The sequence below is a fragment of the Mus musculus genome, chromosome 10, assembly GCF_000001635.26.
Source record: "Mus musculus strain C57BL/6J chromosome 10, GRCm38.p6 C57BL/6J".
Classification (NCBI taxonomy): Eukaryota; Metazoa; Chordata; class Mammalia; order Rodentia; family Muridae; genus Mus; species Mus musculus.
Window position 1 is genome coordinate 122,752,872 of NC_000076.6, and position 20,031 is coordinate 122,772,902.

The window sequence follows — 20,031 nt, forward strand, 5'->3', positions numbered from 1 at the left end:
GGGGCGATAGAGGGGTGAGGTGGGTGGAGGAGCACCCTCATAGAGGCAAGGGGAGGGGGAAGAGGGATGGAATGGGGGGAGTTGTTGGAGGGGTAACCAGGGGGTTATTATTTGAAATGTAAACGAGTAAAATGATTTAAAAAAAAAAAGCATGAGGCAGGAGGATAGTACTTCATAGCCAGCATCATCACCCAGTGACCTTGGACAGGCTGGGTAGTTTCTGTAGCTCAGTCTGGAAAATGAGACCATCTGTAGCCCAGGCTTGGCCTTGGACTCAGAAACCCGCCTGCCTGTGCTGGAATTAAAGGCGTGCACCACCGATTTTCCAGCCATCGCTTTAAGTGACAGGGAGCTATATACATTAAGTGACAGGGAGCTGTATACAGGTTTTGTTAGCGTCTTGATTTCTGTGTTGAGTATTTATGGAGGCCTTTCACTTTGTAAGGAATGCGTCCTCTCAAAGGTATCCTTTGTTGGCTCCCTTCCACATCTCCAGAAGAATACAGCCAAGCTCTCCCAGTCTCTGCCTCCTGGGCTCACCCTTTGTTTATTTACTTTCAATTCCATGCGTCTGACTTTCAAATGTCCTTCAAGAACTGAAAGATTAGCCTGTGAGACAGAGGGGGCAGAGCAGCAACTGGGCTGCTCAGTGCTCTCAATTGTCCATCGGGACTCACTGGACCTGGTGGCATCCCACGGTGGCTCTGCTGCTTGTTCTCCTGATGCACTTCCTACCTTCAGTTTTGTTTTGGGTTGTTTTTTTTTTTGGATGCAGAGCATCAGTGATGCTCTTTTCATTTGTGATTGTTCCATAAGACAATGGGTAGAGCAAATCTGGAGAGGAATTGGGCCACGGGCGGGCTGGCTGGTGTGAACGGGCAGCTATTCAGAGCTCCGATGACAAGCTGCAGATGTGAGAGGATCATTTTCTGTCATTTGCTGAGACAGTTAACTTCCTCCCAAATGTGGCCAGCGCTATTATTAAAGATAACGCTCGTGCTGTTTAAAATGCAAGGCACTACAGGGTCCTCTTGCCAAATGCAAATCCAAACATACCTGTGAGCAGGGAGGAGGGCAGGAATGTGAACAGACTAGTGATCCCACAACTGGTTGTGAGACTATGTATTCCCTGGTGTGGAGACCTGACCTTGCTTATTGGACCTCTACCCTGCTGCTTTCTGGATGAGTGTAAATGGAGAACAGAAATGGAGGGTCACATGCTTCCTAGAGTTTTGTTTCCTATTGAGCCGCTTCCTGAAGACTCCCCCTCTCATACACAGATGTCATCTGTGTTTCTATGGAAGCTCCCTTAAGTGTGCCTGTGTATGTAGTTCATGCATTTCCTATTGCAGTAACTGTCGGCTGCTAAGTTAGCTTCTGTTACATAGGGGTTTTCCTTTCTTTGTATCTGCACATAATTAGCTGGAAACCTGGAGAAATTAATGTTACTTTCTTATGTGTTGAAATTAGAGGCAGCAAGAGGCAGAATTATATTAAGTTTAGTTATGGATATAACTTGCTTTTGTTTGATTCATCAGTGGGTACAGCCTCCATTCTGAAAAATAAAGTGGAAGTCCCCAGGAGACAGCAGCAGAGGAGTGGGGTTTGCAAGACAGGGACAGGGAGACAGAACAGTAGCAAAGCCCCGTTGACATGGGGGACTCTGATCCCATGAGGCTTCAAACAGAAGGGCAGACCAGAACCTCCTGGTTTTAGGAAACACTAGTTACCTTGGGAGTCAGTTTGCTTCTTTGAACTTTTGGGTTGATTGTATAACACTAGGCACAAGTGTCTATATTGGTTTGGTCTTGGTGGTTGGGGTACATCGTAAGAGCCCAAAACAGTGACCCCCATAAATTTTATTTAACAGAGGTGAGGAAGGATAAAATGCTGGTGTCAGGTTTTAGATTCCCCTTACAATTCTGTGAATTAAAAGCAAAAGTCTCCTCATCAGTCAATCTCACAGTTGCTCATCCTGGTCTATCAGGGTGTATGTGTGTGTGAGTAGGATGGGGTGGAGGGAGTTTGCAATTTAAAATTCTTTATTTTATCAAAATGCTACTTGTATCACAAAGATCTCATAGCTGAAGAGCAAACCCTTCTACAGTCAGTGAATGATAAATTCCTATTACCTGTAGCTCCTGCTCCCATTAAAACTTGAGGGAGATTTAAATGGAACCATTTCAGTTTTCCCTTCAATTGAATGATAGACCCAGTTTTGTTTTTAAATGATTATAAAGCTTTTAAACAGATCTAACAGTACAAGTCAGAAAGGTAGTTTTGACTCATACTTTCTGCTGTGTCAGAATTGGTGGGGAGGGGGGGGGCACCCAGGAGATGACATATTTGTAGGCGGATGCTAAAATGTGAACATTTAGAAAGTTGTAGAGTTAGTAATGAAAAATGCACAAAACACAGTTTTCTACTTTACAGCAAGCCAGGATTAGTCAAACAGCAGCAGTTAACCAACTAAGCCAGCTGCAGAAGAAACACCCTGGAAAGGCTGGCCATCTCTGTCAGTGCCTGTGACAAAGAGTAGCAAAATGTATCCCTTTGAATCCATATAGCACTCTGGCCACAGCTTGTGGCTGTACAAAGATCAGTGGGACCAAGTTCTAATCTTGTGGGCTTTTTTTTTTTAATGGAGAAAAAGATAAACGACCGTGTGCCAATGCCTTTTCTTGTTGCTGTGTCCGAATACCTATGCAGAAGCAAGTTAAGGAACAATGGTTTGTTTGGGCTCAGGGTTTGAAGGAATATAGTCTATAGCAGGGAAAGACATGGTGGCCAGACTGTGAAGCAAGTTGGTCACATGTATCCACAGTCAGGACGCAGAGGGCAGGGAATGCCTGGGCTCAGGTGGCTTACTCATTTTCCCCTCTGATGCATTCTGGGACCCCAGCTTATAGGGTACTGCCACCCAACCTTCAGGGAGGTTCTTCTCTCCTCAGTTAACACCCAGGCAGACATGCCTGGTTATGTGCCTAGCCATAACCAGGTTATGTATCTAGGTGATCCTAAGTTCACAGTAAAGGCAAACCATCATGTTACATAATTATCATGCCAGCTGATCTGTGGCTATGTCAGAAGCCATTTAGGAGAGGCTAAGAGAAAATAAGAGAATTTCCTGACATGGAGTAAGTGAGCTCTGACAACGCAGGGTCCTTAGAGACTTCATCCCAGGATTGCTTCTTGCTGCTGATATGCGTTTTCCTATCTCTATTAAATAGGCCTAATGAGTCCTGGGCATTAGCCCACCCTACTTGGCAGATTTCCTGCAGAATCAGTATGAAGATGTACTCTCCTGTAGTAATGCTATGTAGACAAATTGATGATTTCATAATTCCTGATAATGATTTTATAGACTTCCTAAGTTTATACAAGTAATTTCAGGTCCTCTAAAATATAAAAGCACAGATAGAGCTCTGTAAAGCTTCATGTGTCACAGGCTAATTGCCCTAGAAAAAGAAAGCAGGCTTGGAACAAATTTCCGATCAAGAAAAACATTCCTTCTTGGTTAGATGTGAGACCATTATCTGGTAACTAAAGGTCATAAACCGGGAATGGACAATATGGACAATTTATTGTAGGTGCACGGACAAAAGATATAATATTGATTAGTTTATACAAAACTTCAAAATAAGACACAAGGCAGATGATTGTCTCTTAACAAAACGTGCTAACTGTGACATAAAAATTATCACTTTAAACTTATCGTGAACTCATGGAGCTAGTAACAGAAAATAAATGTTTAGTCAGATACTAGTCTTAATGGAAAGGCATGTAAACAATTCTGCTCTTATTCCTTAAGTCTTACTCACTTATGATATGAACTACTGCCTTAAACTTACTATGAACTCATTGGAATGTAAAAGTAAAATGTAAAAATGTAAAAGTAAATGTAAAATGTAAAAGAGTCATGTAATCAATTATCCTGTTGTAATAGCTCTACCTGATAGTTGTATGAGGTGATTATTTAGATACATATACTGAGAACACAAAACGAAGGTTTTTGGAGCTCCTTTTTCTTCTTCATCCAAAGTGAGTGAGTGTTTTTTCTGCATTTTTCTCTTCCTTCTTTCATTCTTTCTCTTCTTTTCTCTCTGGTTTACAAAGAGTTAATGAGCTCCAAACCTCTCACCTGGCCGGCCAGGGGTCCTTGAGCCAGAGAGCAAAGAGCCCTAGCAACCTGAAACTTCTTTACCTAACCCCCTGCTGCGAACAGCAGAAGTTAATTGCCAGAAAGCTAACAGCAGAAGTTAATTACCAGAAACCAGCAGTTTTTAGCCACTGAATAGCAAGAGAGTTAAGTTTCCAGAAGCCTTCAGCTTCTGGCCCCCAGAACAGTAAGAGAGAATTATAAGACCAGTTATAAGAAGAGAGAAAGTTATGAGACCAGAGATATCAGTCTTTGTGCTCTGTCCAATGCTGTGCCCGGCCTCAACAGCACCTGTGAACGCTGGGGCTGGTCCCAGCGCGGCTGCCCCTGAAAGAGTTGTGAAATCTGTAGAGGCAGTAAGATGAGGGAGATTCTCAGGGGATTGGAGTTGGGTAAGTCCTGGGAAATACTTTTGGAAGCATTTTAAATAAGCCTTGGACAAAGCAAGAGAGAACTGGGGGGGGGGGGGGGGGGGGCGTGTAGACTGTTGGCCCTGTTCCCAAACATGGAACACTTTGCATTAAGACATCCAACTTCTTAATGATTAGAAGATTCTCCCCTATTTGAAGTGTTTTGCATATTTTAATATATCTTAAAGGGAAAACTTGTAATAACCAAATTCTTTTCCAATAGCCATGTCCAAACAAACCTTGAGAATATTTACAGGACCCAGTAATGTGAAACGTACAATGTCTGAAATCCAGCGAAACCAAAACCACTAACCATGCAAAGAAGCAGGCATGGATGTAGGACCTAGCTGTTGGTTTTCACGTGACACTCCGACCGCTCCAGAGACCTAAAATGACACGATTTAAATGTGAATGGCTCCTCGGCTGCTCCTGTGTTCGAACACTTAGTCCACAGAGGGTGGCTCTGTTTGGGGAGATGGTGGAACTAATCGAGGTAGAGCCTTATTGCGTGCTGTGCTCTCTGCTTCCTGGTTGCAGACTCATAAGAGAGTACCGTGTACACATGCCTCTGTGCCTTCCTTGCTGAATGTAGCCTTTTAAATGACAAACTGAAATCAACCTTTCATCCTGTGAGTTACCTCTCTGATACTTTGTGTCGGAGAGAAGAAAAGTAACAAGGCAGGCGCATCAGATGTACCTCTCCATCTTTCCATGGAGATCTAAAAGGCCAGGTTCTCCAGATGTTCTAAGTTGTCCCCTTGAAGGTTGATGCCTAAGAGCATCTCTTCTCAGCGCTGATCTTTTGCCACTCTGGAGCCTGGAGTCTGGAGTCTGGAGTCTGAGATGATTCTGGGTCTTTCTGCCATGATAACCTGTGTCTGTCACTGTCGCAGCACAGCCCTGTCAGGAAGCTAGTGCACTCCATTTCTGCCTTCTTCAGCTTCAGCCTCAGTAGCTTGTTGGGCATTCTGTTTTCTTTCATGCGAGCCATCGACCAAAAACTCCTGGGGCAGTGTTTTACATGACGAACAGATGTGTTAGGTGGGGCTCCCAGCAGTCATGTTAGCTAGAAACCCACAACACAGGATTTCCAATAACAAGAACCACAACAGCTGTAAGCAAGCTGGGACACCTGGCCACCACAGCGAGAGGCCTGTTCTACTGTTGTGAGGAACAGTATCTTCTTTCTTGTGTGGTAAAACTTAGCAACAGCATCCATAACACAGCTGCTTTAGAGGAATTTTTACTTACCCTTTTAGTTCCTGGTTTAGAAGCCACTGCATTAGTTCAACAGGTACCTTGTCCTTCCAGTGTGGGGGAGGGCTAGGAACCTCAGGGCTATGTCTTGCTCATTGTGGGAGCTTGTTCTGAAGCCACCTTTTCCCAAGCACACGTCTCAAATTTTCATTTCAAAAAGAAAAAAATTCTCTTAAGAAAAAAGACATCTTGCCTTCCAGGAGAAGAGTGAACACTTCTTATTTTTGAAGGCTACAGAATAATTTAGGGGCTGCATTATTGCAGTATCTGTTAGAAGTAAAGCTTCTGTGTGATATGTGTATTGTTGCCTTGTCTCCTCGGTTCTCACAGTATGCCGGGCATTCATGGGTCCTTAGAAAGCTGGGTGGGGTGGGCATGGGTAGATGCTAAGTTACCCTTATTTTAAGGTCCAGAAACTACGCTCCAAGTCACTTGTCAAGGTCGTCTTTGCTCCTCATCCTGCTCCAAGTGATTAGAAATACAGGATGGAGAAGCTAAAAAGAGGAGGCTGCCACTGTACTCAGCATTGAACTTGGAAGATTTTCTAGACTCTCGAGCTACAGCAAACCAAACTAGCTTTTATAAAGGATTTGGTTCTTGTGGTGTGTAGTTTGGGAGGGCAGGAGGACATCGATAAAGCCTTTGCCTGAACTATCAAGTCTTCTGGGAAGTCTGCCAGCTCTGTGAGAATGTATGTATGTATGTATGTATGTGAATATGTATGTATGTATGCATATATATATGTACATACTCGTGCACACGAGTGCACGCACGTGCGCGCGCACACACACACTTCAGAACAGCAAGTGTTGAACTGCTTAGGGATTTTTTAAGTGGTGCACACACACACACACACACACACACACACAAATGTCAAATGCATCCCTGTATATGAACAACAAACGGAAGATGAAGGTTTTAATTTACTCCTTTGGTTTTTGTTGGTTTGGTTTTTGCAACCTAGTCCCCCCTCCCCACCCCCCACCCCCAAAGACTCTGGAACAAATGGTACTTTCAGGAAGTTCGAAAATGGCTCATTCTTTTCTATGATCTTTGTCTTCATCCCTCACTCCTAGCTGCCTACTCAGCCCAAGGGGCTTTAAAGTAATTGGTGTGGGAACCACCTACTTAGTATAAGTAACGAGAAGGGAATGGTCCCTGGTCTGCTTGTGCACACTAGTGAGTCTTCCTCAGTGGAAGACCAGTGTGAAGAGAAGTTTTTGACTCAGCACCAAGTTGGATGCAGAAGTGGGAGCCTTGAGTAGACACCTGGCAGCACTGAGCACACTCCCCATTTGCCTACAGTGACTCCTGGAAGCCAAGCCCCACCTATGAGGCTTAACTTTCATAAATGTCAACATCTGGGCATTTAAACTTCTCCTGTCTTTAAACTTTTCTTTTTATCTCATTGTCCTGAATTTTACTTCGTACTATCTTGTTTCATGCATTCCAAAAAAAAAATTAAAAGTTTCATTTCCTCGTAGAATTAAAGCAAGAGGTAGACTCTGCTCAACGCTTTCTTTAAACACTTCAAACATGCGGACATATTTAAAAAAATAAATCACCTGCGCACAAGATATTGACATCTTACTAGTTAGCCTTCTCTCTCTAGACATACATATGTTCCCTGAATCTTTAAAAATAAGTAAATAGATAGATAGATAGATAGATAATCACCTTACAAGTATGTTTCCTATATTAAATCCTAAATTGTCCCCAAAACTTTTACTCTTTTCTGTGCTCGGGTGTCTGGCTTATCATCTCTGCCTGCATTTCCTCCAGTGTCTTGAAGAGTCCCCTTTTATTTTGTTCCCTTGGGACAGGTTCCTTAAACCTGCTGTGTAATAGAAGATTGTGCTCTTGAACTGAAATCATGATATTCTGCCTTCCACCTCTCAAATGCTGTGGTCACGGGCATGTACTGTATGCGTGGATTTGGGCACCAGATGTAAGCAAAGGGTGTGCAGTAGAGAAACCACCTACAGGACTGCTCCGTGGTGTGGTTAAGGGGAAGGCTCTGTGGGTTTTTCTTTTCGGTGTTTGTTTGGTTTTTATAAGAGAGACAAAATATCCAGAGGCATCTGGAGGAGACCAGAAAGAGAGGGAAAGAAGACGACTGACTATAACCAGCAGACTGCACATGGCCAGGGCTACCCATGATGGGGAGAGAGGAGCAGGACACAGAGATCAGAGAAAGCATAGTGAGACCAACAAGATCCAGAGTAGAGTGTCTGCTTATAAGACAGACAGGAAGTTGAGGGGAGAGGAATGGCCAGGAAACCAGCAGGGGGCTTTGCAATGTACAAGGACTTGTAAGTGAGGGAGCCTGGGAGCTAGCATGGACCTTGATTTGCTGATAGGCCCATAGGTGTATGTTAATTGGAGAGCCATATGCCCTGTCACCAGAGGGAAGGTAAATGGGCAGATGGGAACTGGTTTCACAAGTTCCTGACGAATGCTGGCTTTTGTATAATGGCCAGAACCCTCCTTACAGACTGGGTCAAGTTCATTTCTGGATATTCAGACTGCCTTTTGGAGGTTAAGAAGTTGGACTTTTCCTTTGGACCTGACAGTTCCACTATGTCTAGCGTCATATATGTCTTCTAAGGCCTTTTTTTGTAAAAACTGGGCTGATCTTTTTGTTTAAAGAGTGCAAACTAGTTGTCTGCACTGTATCAAGTTTCCAGTTTTCCTGGTTATCCCTTTGTGGTGCTGTTTAGACCGGTTCTTTGTATTTCCTATTCTGGAATTTTATGCCTAAAGGCTTGGTTAGACTTTAAGTGGCTGTGACCAAAATACCTTATGCAAACAACTTAAGGGGGAAACCTTAACCCTCTGAACCTTACACACTGATAAATTACTTCTTTTATAAGTTGTCTTCAGGGGGCTGGTGAGATGGCTCAGCGGTTAAGAGCACTGGCTGCTCTTCTAGAGGTCCTGAGTCCAGTTCCCAGCAACCACATGATGGCTCACAACCACCTGTACTGGGATCTCATGCCCTGCCTTCTTCTGGTGTGTCTGAAGAGAGTGACAGTGAGCTCACATTAAATAAATAAATCTTTAAAAAAAAATAGTTAAGTTGCCTTGATCATGGAGTCTCTTCACAGCAAAGAAAAGTAACCAAGACAAGGCTGCCAGGTGGGTCTTGATGCATCCCATTAGAGAGCCTATCTCACTTAAAGTATCACCTGCCCCAGTGCACAGTGAAGCCCTTGGTTAAGGCAGTGTGAACCTTAGCTTCCTCTTGTGAAGGTATGCTTACCTCCACTAAGTTCCTTAGTAATCTGGGAGGGGATGGTCACCAGCCCAGGCCCCTCTCTACAATGTTTCTCCTAAGAAGTTAGTTAGCATCTGTGCTTTATTCCTCAATCTAGTCACAGAATTAAGGGTTGCGTGATTTGTTTGCTACTTATAAATTATTTGTGCTCTGTAGCCTCTTACTCTATGTGTTAGTTCATGCTGCTATAACAAAGTTAACATTAGCTTCAAAACAAAAATGCTTATTTCTCAGCCAGGGGTGGTGGCACATGTCTTTAATACCCCGACTTGGGAGGCAGAGATGGATAGATCTCTTGAGTTCAAGACCAGCTTGGTCTAGAGAGGAAGTTCCAGGATAGCCAGGGCTACAAAGAGAAACCCTGTCTCCAAAAACAACACACACACAAAGCATATTTCTCACAGGTTCTGGGGGGCTGTAAGTTGAGAGCAGGAACTAGCCTGGTCATTATCTGAGGTGAGCCTCTTCCCAGGTATGTATAGTTAGCTTCTAGCCTGGTCATGATCTGAGGGACCCTCTTCCTAGGTGTGTATAGTCAGTTTTTAGCCTGGTCATGATCTGAGGGACCCTCTTCCTGGGTGTGTATAGTCAGTTTCTAGCATGGTCATGATCTTTCTGTTTACTTCTTTGTTTGGCCTTGAGATTATAATTACAACATTTCTCCACCTTCTTCTTTCCAACCCTCTCATATACCTCTTGCCTTGAAATTCAGTCTTACTGTTACTGCATGCATAGGTGTATTTGTATATATGTGCACATTTCCAAATATAATTTATTGAATCCATATAGTGTTACTTGTGTGTATGTTTTCAGGGCTGACCATTTGGCACTGGACAGCCAATCAGTGTGCTCCTCCCTGGAGAGGCCAGCCAATCGTTGTTCTCCTCCCTGGAGAGGCCAGCCAATCATTGTTCTCCTCCCTGGAGAGGCTAGCCAATCGGTATGCTTCTCCCAGAGAGGCTAGCCAATCATTGTTCTCCTCCCTGGAGAGGCTAGCCAATCAGTGTGCTCCTCCCTGGAGAGGCCGTTTCTCCCACTCCCAGCTTTACACAGTAGCATGAAGTTCAGTTCTTTGTGTAGGGTTGATGGTCGAAGTCTTAAGGGGGCCCCTTCCTGGTTGCACATAGTTGGATTCTAGTGTGGTCAGGTTCCTGTAAGGCCCTTGCAGTTGATTGCACAGTTGACTTTTAGCAATGTCAACTACCCACGAGGACTGTCCTCTTAGTGGACCTCTTACTGCGTCTCCATGTTTAGGAAGGGTATAGCTGGAACACTCTCAGAAGTCTCTAGTATGGAACCAATTCTATCTTGACCTAACAGTGTACCAAAGGCCCCTCCCCTCCTGTACTGCTGAAGATCAAACACAGGTGCCAAGCTCCCTTTGTTCTGAGCTACATTCCTGCCTGACCCCACTTCTTCCTCCACCCTTCAGTTTTTCTTTAAGGCAGAGTTTATATTGTAACCTGGCTGGCCCTGAACTCTCTCTCTCTCTCTCTCTCTCTCACACACACACACACACACACACACACACACACACACACTCACTCTCTCTCTCTCTTTCTCTCTCTCTCTCTCTCTCTCTCTCTCTCTCTCTCTCCCTCTGTCTCTATCCCCCTGTCTCTCTGCCCTCCTGCCCCCTTTCTCCCTGCCCCTCTTCCCCTTTCCCTCTGTCCCTCTGCCCCCCTTCCCCCTGCCCCCCTGCCCTCCTGCCCCACTCCCCTCCTGCCCCTCTGCCCTCCTGCCCCACTGCCCTCCTGCCCCTCTGTCCCTCTGCCCCTGCCTCTCTGCTCTCTCCCCTCTGCCCTCTGCATGGCTCTCTAAGTGCTGATTCATAGCTGCATGCTGCCATGCCTGCCTTCAGTTCCACTTGACAGCATCACACTGGGGTTAGGATTTTAGCATGTAAGTCTTGGTTAATGGCAAACATTCATTCCATAGCAGTTACAGGGACAGACCTAGCGCTCTTTTAAGCAACACACATAGAGCTCTTGCTTAATTTCCTTCTTTTCATTATTTTCAGAGCAAGTAGCCAGTATAGTTGCTTCTAATGATTGCAGCTCGGTTTAGTTTTTGTTTTTATTTCTTTTTAAGTATCACCAGATTTAGAGATTTCCCTCTGCTGCTAAAGTCCATTTACCTGTTTGTTTCTAATGTTAGAATTATCTCATAACTGTCTGATTCCACTGTTCAGAAACGCATGCTTTGTCCCTCTGAGATGCCGTTCTCTCTGAAGGCTGTTTGTTTGTTTGTTTGTTTCTTTGTTTTCTTTGCCTTCCACCCAGCAAGTGGCCTCTGTGACTCACTTTGTACTTACTTCCACTGTGCGATTCTCAGAACTGGCCCTCAGGTGAGAAGCTGCACTCAGGACGCTCCCAGGGGATGATCTGCTTCGAGGGGTTTCCACAGAATAGAGTTACAATGGACAGAGTTACAAAGTGTTTATGTTGGGCTTTGTTACAAATGTAAAGTTAAATTGTTTTCTTAACTTGTCTTGTACCTGGGGTGGTGGCACATGCCTTAATCCCAGCACTTGGGAGGCAGAGGCAGGCAGAAGGCAGATTTCTGAGTTAGAGGCCAGCCTGGTCTACAAAAGTGAGTTCCAGGACAGCCAGGGCTATACAGAGAAACCCTGTCTGGGGGAGTGGGAGGGGGACGACTTGTCTTGTACCAAGCAAATAGGTGTTATTTTCTACATTCTGCAATGCACTGATTTTTCTGCAGGAATTCTCCAGGGTTCTCATTCTTATTCCCTTTGCTGGGTCATTAGAGTTGATCCTCATTGCCCGCACTGAAGCAGCCATGGTGCCTCATCGCCATCCTTACCCCCACATGTATGTACATGGCACTGCAGCTCCGTGTATGACCACCATCCCATCTGATCCTGATGCTGTCTTGGGCTTCTGCCCCAGCCATGGTAACCGCCACTAGGGACTTGTAAAGCCGGAGTGGCATACTAATCTCCAGCCCTGCAGACGAGGGCAAGGAAATTCCAGTCCCTGCTTGGCCCAGAAGGACCACGGTTTATCTGACTGAGTGCAGCTTATCATCAGTGACTTGGGTGTCACCAGCACTTGGAACTTTTTGCAGACCTTACCTTAATATCAGAGTTGAGTTGAGCCCGGAAATTATGTTTTAAGGAGTCCTCCAGGGGACAGGTAGACATATGCAAATTTGAAAAGCACTCTAAACACCAGAGGTTGAAATTAGCAGTGCAGGTTCTCCCATGGAAAAAGTGTCACAGGTTACACTTGCAGGCATTTAGTGTACGCTGTAGGGTAACAGGTTAATGCAATTTTCCAGAAGTCTATTAGTGGGTCAGCCACTGTTTTATTTATGCTTGTTTTTGCCAAACTGTTACTCAGATAAATCAGGGATCATATTCATAAATGTTTTTATACCCTTCTCAGGAAGAAATACATTAGTATGTTAGGAAGAATTTTTCAAATGTAAGGCAAAAGAATTTTATTATTTTTAGTATTCAGTGATTAATTTGCATTTTGACAGTGTAGAAAGGATGTGTTGTAACAAATATTCAAAACTCTATGCAAGTTGGAAACAACATAAAATAGAATAAAATAATACCCTTCCTCGTGCCCTTTTTATGAAAAATAATTCCTCCTCCTGACTTCCTCTCTTAGGCTTCTGGTTCTGCCATTAAGATTGTCTCAGCAACTGAGAGCCATTTATTATGATAGCCAGGACTCTGAAACAATGAGGTCTATTTTAATCTCTAGATTGACATGTGGCACGGAAAGTAAACAGTTACCTCACTCCGAGTCTGTGGAATTTCCAGTGGCTTCTAGGACCTAATGTGTTCTGCTTCTCAGAGTCAGGGACGTTCACATTTTCCACAGTTGGCAGATGTCTAGTGAATCTACATTTGTTTGTAGGTTATTTAATCTTACTCATTATATTATTTAACATAATATTTATTTACTATTTAAATAATTTAAACCTTATTATTTAATCTTCAAACTAAAGCCTGATTAACTCAATTGATAAAAATATTCAAGGTGTTGAGTATTTCAGAACTGCTGGATTTTTTTTTCTGGCTTTCACTTAAAATTTGGTGACTCTTGGTTGTCATTCTTTGGACTAGCATCTCTCCTTGTTGCTGTGACCAAACACTTGACATGAAACAAGCCAAGTTTTTATTTGAGCTCAGCATTCAAAGTCGCACCACCCATTACAGGGAGGAAAGCGTAGCTGTGAGCTGTGGTCCGTGGTGCTGATCAGGAAGCAGAGAAAAGAGAACGCAGTAGTCCTGGCTCGCTCCTCCACAGCTCTTTTACTCTCTCTGGGTCCCCATTCCATGGAGCAGTGCCCCCACATTCACGGCTAGTCTTTCCTCATCAGTCAAACTTCTCTGGAAAGATGTACGAAGGTACACCCAGAGGCGTATCTCCCAGATGACTAGTTAGCTATGAGGATCAAGGTCACATTCTTTCACTGCTTAGCACAGAATTAATTATATGTATGGATGGTTAGGATTTTTAAAGGATTTTAATTCCCTCTCTCTTGTTCATTTATAAGATTCATTATTAAAAAACAAAGAAAGCTCATAAGCAAACAAAAATCACAGAGTGTATGTAATTCACCAGGTTGAAGTCTATACATTTCAGTTAGAATAGCCATTTGGGAGAGAGTCGGTGTAGCTTCAAGCTGGGACTGACATTTTCACTGTGCATTCATCTACCACCAAACCCCAAAGAAATCCCTGACGAACTTAAAACTAGAAAAACAGTTAGCTTTATGCCCTCTCTGGTAATTCTTGTCTACTACCTGCACTCATCCACCTTCATCAGTGTTCATCATTTCTTGTTCTCTTTTCTACATGCCATACAGTGACTCCGTGTACATTTGTTTGCATATCCATAGGTCATTAAACTCTGCAAGTGAGGAGGAATATGCAGGGGTTGATTTTTTGTTTGTTTGTTTGTTTCTGAGGTTGTGTGCCTTTGCTTAATGTACATTCTAAACCCATCCGTTTTCCTGAAAATCTTGTGATTATTATGTATTTCTTTAGCCATGGATAGTATTCTGTTTTTAAAACAATACCAAATTATGATTATCCACTCAGCCATTTAATGGACAGTTCTTTGCTACTGTGAACAGAGAATCATTAAACATTGAATTTAAGGTTGCTATTGCTATTTCTCCCCTGAAGTCCATGGGTATCTGAATGCCTGTTGCTGTGTATCAAACACCATGCTAATCCCTGGGCAGACATGGTAAAGGAAGATTCTACTGGCCTCTGTGGTGCTGATGGGCTGATATTGGTAGTGCAGACAAACACATGAGTGTGGTTGGACCCTTTAGAGTGTGATTGGCAGCCACCAAATGGGAAGTTTGTTATAGGATATTGGGCTCATTCAGCTAGCCGAGATACACATGAATATTGGGAACAACTACCACTGGGATTGTTTCTTGTCTATAACCTTCATCTTGTAAACTTTACCTCATTTCCCTTCTCTGTCTGTCACCCCTGGGTCTCTCCTTACCCCACTGTTTCCCACATTTGTTTGCTTGTTTTTTAGGTACGTTCTTTCAAGGTAACTCAACCTGCCCTTGAACTTCTGATCTCCTTGCCTCGGCCTCCTGGGTATTAGAATGGCAGGTGTGCGTGGTGTGTGTGCGTCCTCCATTGCCTTTCTTCCACTTAACACAGAAAGGCCCTGACTGCCTCAAGTCCCTTCACTAGGCTCCCCCCAGGTTCCACCTCCCAACAACACCTCCAACGAAACCAACTTTTGTGCAGGGGCCTCTGGGGACCGGAGAGCAGCCAGTATCCAAACTCCAGTAGACAGGGTGTACCTACCAGACAGGATCACTGCACACAGAGCAAAGGACACATGATACAGAATCCTCAGGTGCAGTACAGTGCTTCCTTAAACCACAGGCGGTCTGTTATGGCCAGGGATAACTAGTGTGATCAGAGCAGGTAGGGGAAGCAAAGGCCTCAGTTAGGAAGACCATGTGGTAAATGAAGTCATTTTAGTCATGACCTAAAATCATCAGGAGCCCCCTTAATGGACGTTGAGCCTGAGAGAGACCGGGGAATTTCGTAGGAGCCACCAGGTTGGGAGTATAGGCGTCCGATCAGGGCTGAGAGGGTACGAAGAGGGGCTCAACAAGGCGGGGAACTAGATGATGTAAGGCACAGGAATGAGGCAGGGATAGTAGGTGTGGGCACAAGCAGAGGAGCTAGAGATGCAGGAAGACCTGGTCCCTCTATGCACAGATCACCAGAAGGGAGCTGTGCGTGAAGTGTGAGGAGACACAAGGCAGGGGAGAGAGCAAGCACAGGCTTGAGCAGCTAGATGTGGTAATGCTGCAGATGCTGAAGGCATCCAGACTGGCAGTCAAGGCACCCCTGAGAGCCGCACCATAGATGTGAATTTGGCCCCACTGCTTGGCAGGGCTCCGTGTTTGGATCCCAAACTAAGCCTGGGGAGTAGAGACAACCTCCTGGGGAAAGTTTATTTAGGAAGAAGAGAGGCAAGCCAAGTTCAGAGCTCCAGGGAACAGGAGCTCTCAGTTCTTACACCCCTCTGAGGAGAAGTTTGACTCGACAAATTTCTGATTTCTTGCGCTCTGCCATGCGCTTACTAGGTAGGAGAGAATTTCCTCAATAAAATGATAGGAATCGGTATTGTTTGGAAAATCGGTTTAGATTTTTTAGATTAAGTGTGGGAGGTGGTAAGGAGACAGGGAGACTGACAGACTCAACAGTTGGGAAAGGGCTTTTGGAGGCTTCTTGCTCAATACACAGACGCCCGGAGTCTCTGAGGGGTGATAAGTCACCTGCTGCACATTTCCAGCACTGGGAATTCCAGTAAAGGGAGTTCGTTGTGCTGCCCGGTAGCTTTAGATTGATAGTGTTAGAAAATGCCTTTCTCTGACTTCTCCCGTCTCCCTCTGGCCCTTGAAACTCCCCTGCCCACGGCGGTTGTTTTATGTTTTAATTTTAAAGCTGGGACTGCTGATTAGCAGGAACACTTAGCAGTAAGGCAGACTCCACGGTGAGATGTCCCAGGCTCTGACCCCTCTCAGCCACAGCTCTGCTTGAGGTGTTTGGAGCTGATTCTGCATTGCATTGGAGTCTTGCTTCCAGATTTATTTTCTGCTAGAGGTCCTGGTAATAAAATACAGTCTACAGGGGGTGGTAGACTTGTTTTCCTTGAACTCAAGCTAACTAAAATTTATGAGAGGCCATAATCTTCATGCTGGCTAGGTACCCCAGACCGCAACAGACAAATAAAAATGGTGTGGCCCATGCTAAGTACCGAGGGATCAAACTGAAACTTGAAAGAACATGAACATTTCCAAAAAGAAAGCCGCAGCAGCCCAGGGCAGTTGGGCCCAGTCTACATGGTGAGCTGTCACCTCGGCTTTAACCCTAACAGGGATGGTGGCCTGGTGTTAACCCGTCCTTTTTAAGTTGTTCATTGTACTATTATTTCATTTCCCCTCTGTAAGCTATGCCTACAGCCATTCTAACCTTAGTAGGGATTCTTTGTCGCTTGTGACTCACTTGATATAAGTCAGCTCAATCGTCACCACCAATTTGATGACATCTTGCTTTTTTGAGGCAACAGATGAGAGACCCAACTTAGAACATTTTAAACTTTAGTCAACAAACAAAACTGAGCTCATTTGTTCTATACATTCATAGATTTTTTTAAAAGATGTATTTATGTATGTATGTATGTATATGAGTGTTGTTTGCATGTGTGCCTGCATGACAGAAAAGGGCATTAGATCCCATTGCAGATGGTTGTGAGTCACCTTTGGATGGTTGCTGGAGATTGAACTCAGCACCTCTGAATGGGCAGGCAGTGCTCTTAACCACTGAGCCATCTCTCCAGCCCCATTCATAGCTTTGGATTAAGGTTTTGTTGCTAACTGAAGTGTGCTGTTTGATCCTATTGGGCATCCGATTTAAGAGTCTGCTATCAATTTGTCTTACTAAGCACATTTGCCCTCTTCTGGAGACTGTAGAGATCAGCTTGCCTACCCTGGAAGGTAAGATGATGGCTCTCCAGGGACCTCGGAGGTTTAAAGTGCCCTGCTCTTCCCCTTGTCCACTGAGGAGAACTGGGTTGTTAGCTGGGCTTTTCCCTGAGTCTGAAGACAAGGCTAAAGATGCTCCATCAGATAAGGACCCTTTGCAAAGGGCCAAGGAGTGTTTTGTTTAGGATTCTAACCTGAAACAGAGCAAGCTTTCTCCCATAAGTTTGTTAAAATGCAGACATGAAGGTTTTTTCCCCCCAAGGAACATTACTTTCAGATATCGTGCTTTTAAACAATGAAAAGCAAAGACTAAAGTCTGCGAAGGGAAATTAGTCACTACTCTCCCCTTACGCTTTTTGCAGTAGTACTGTTGGTTTTGATAAAGTGTTCGGAGCACTGAGGATCCAGTGATGTGTCACAAGCCTTTCTCTAGCTCCCTGACTTCTACTGGCGGCTGTGCAGCCCTTCTCAAGAGCAGCAGTTGTGTGAGCACAATATATCACTTTAAAAATAAATCATCTTGGCTGCTCTGAGGAAAGGCTGGAATGGCTTGTCGGAGTCTCTCCCCTGCGTGTGACAGGGCGCACTGAGTGGTAATAGCCTTTCTTCTGAGTGTAAGGCTGTAAGCTTTAACCAAGCCATTCAATGGAAAGGTTTCTAAGTAGTTGTTTTCTAGCAGTCGGCTGCTTCCTTATAAGGAAAACACTGATTTTTTTTTCTCCATCTTACTGATGGAAACTGAGGGATGAGACGTGAGGTAAAGGAACTTGTTGAAGGTCACCCAGCTGTGAGTGTCAGGCCCAGGACTCAAACCCAGGGAGTCCATGTCCACTCTCTGTACTCTTGCTTTTCATATGAAACCGCTTCACAAATTTCCATCTCTCAAAGCCTGGCCATCCACTGCTTCTACTCAGCTGTTTCTGGTGGCTGTGGCCTTCCGCACGCCCATGCCTGCCTGCCCATGAAGCTTGGGCAGTGTGGAGCCAGAGGCCAACTGCTGATGTCCTTCCTTGGAACCATCCGTCTTAGCTCTTTTTTTAATTAGATGTTGGTGATTAGGCAAAACTCGTGAGCCAGCAGTCCCCAGAGATTCCCACAGCTCCCACGCCCACCCCTCCCCATCTCCACCTCCCCACTCCTGGAATTAGAAGTGCCTGGAATTCAATCTAGGCTCCTAATGTTTATCCAACAAGCATGTTACCAACTGAGCCATCCCCCCAGCTCATTGAAGTTATTTTCTTAAGCAAGGATTAGGAAATCTAAGCCAAACCCTGAACACAGTTGATCTTATCTGAGCTTGGCAGCTAAGAAGAGTCAGGCCTGATCAGTTCTTGGATGGGAGAACTCCAAATAAGATTCTGTTTATCTTCTCTTGCCACCGAATAATGCCACACGGCTCTGCCTATTTCTGGGCCATAATTATAAAGATAGCAGAATCACAGACAGCTAGATATGTTCTTTATTCAACAGTAAGACTAACAACAAGCAAGATTTATCCAAGGTTGTATTAGGATATTTGAATAGCATGCCAATAAAAAATTATGGTAGGGATGTAGGGAAAGAAGACTCCTTACAGTAAATATATATATATAAATAAATGTATAATTTACAGAGGGTAAATTATACAGCCATGGCGGAAATCAGTAAGACCGTTCCTCAGAAAATTATAAATAGAGCCAACATATGAACTAGTGAGATCTTTGCCAAGCTTATATTGTACCACAAAATACTCTCACACATCTACGTTTCTGTGGCATTTTTCACAGTAACAAGAAAATGGAATCAGCCCTGACATCTGTCAGTGGATGGATGAATAAATGAAAATGTTGTGTATGTGCATGGTAGAATCTTGCTCTGCTCTGTTGTCTGTCAGCGGATGCAGGAATAATGAAAATGTCTCATATGTGCACAGTAGAATCTTACTCTGCTTTGAAGGAAATAATTAAACAATGAAATTTACCAGAAAGAGGATGGATCTGGATAGTATATCAAATGAAGCGATACAGACTACTTTCCAGCTCGGGAACAGATCCTCACTGTGCTGCTCATAGGGATGCAAATGTGAGAGTGGGCTGCGAAACTGGGAAGAGCACAGCATGGGAGAAAGAGGTGCTGGGGGAAGAGAGGAAGACCATCGCATGAGAACACTATGTACATGTAGCATGAAAACAGCATTTTCATTGCTGATTGATATAGCAGGACCCAGTCCACTATGGGCGGTGCCATTCCCTAAGCTCTGGAGGAGTGGAGGGTTGTGGGGGGCAGGGGGGGAATGGTAAGGGATAGATGAGGATATCAATAAAAACAATATTTAGAACTACTTGAACATCTTATCATAGCTGGGATTGTATGAAGTTCAGTGGTCTCACATTTGTCCTGCCATGCTTCATACCCTAGGTACAAACCCTAGCATTTTTTTTTTTAAAAAAAAGAGGAAAAAAACAAAATTAAGCAAGCAAAACACTGTAGTGACTATTGTAATATCAACATAAACTTCAGAATAACAAATATATACCCATGACAAAATGCCAAAATGAAACCTAATACTTCGCATGATAATGTTCAAAGTAATTTTCTTTTCAAAAAGAATTACATATTTCTCAGCTTGGGATGTAGCTCACTGATAGAGCAGCTGCCAAACATGTGGCTAACCCTGAATTTAATCCCATATAGTGGGAGCTGGAGGGGTAGAGAGGGGTGTGTTTGTTCTTGTCATTCAATACAAACCTAGATGTGCCTGGGGAAACAGAACCTCAGCTGAAGAACTGCCTCCATTAGAGCTGGCCTGTAGACATGTGTATGGGGCATGTGGTTTATTGCTAATTGACAAAGGAGGACCCAGTCCACTGTGGGCGGCGCTGCCCCTAGGCAGATGGGCCTGCGCTATGGAAAAAAGGATAGAAGTCAGTACGCTG

General features: G+C 44.2%; 1 protein-coding gene across 4 annotated transcripts in view; it reads left to right on the forward strand.

Moving 5' to 3' along the window:
- Ppm1h (protein phosphatase 1H (PP2C domain containing)) overlaps window positions 1-20,031 on the forward strand; it is a 268,368-nt gene that overhangs the window by 75,444 nt on the left and 172,893 nt on the right. The window lies entirely within an intron of this gene.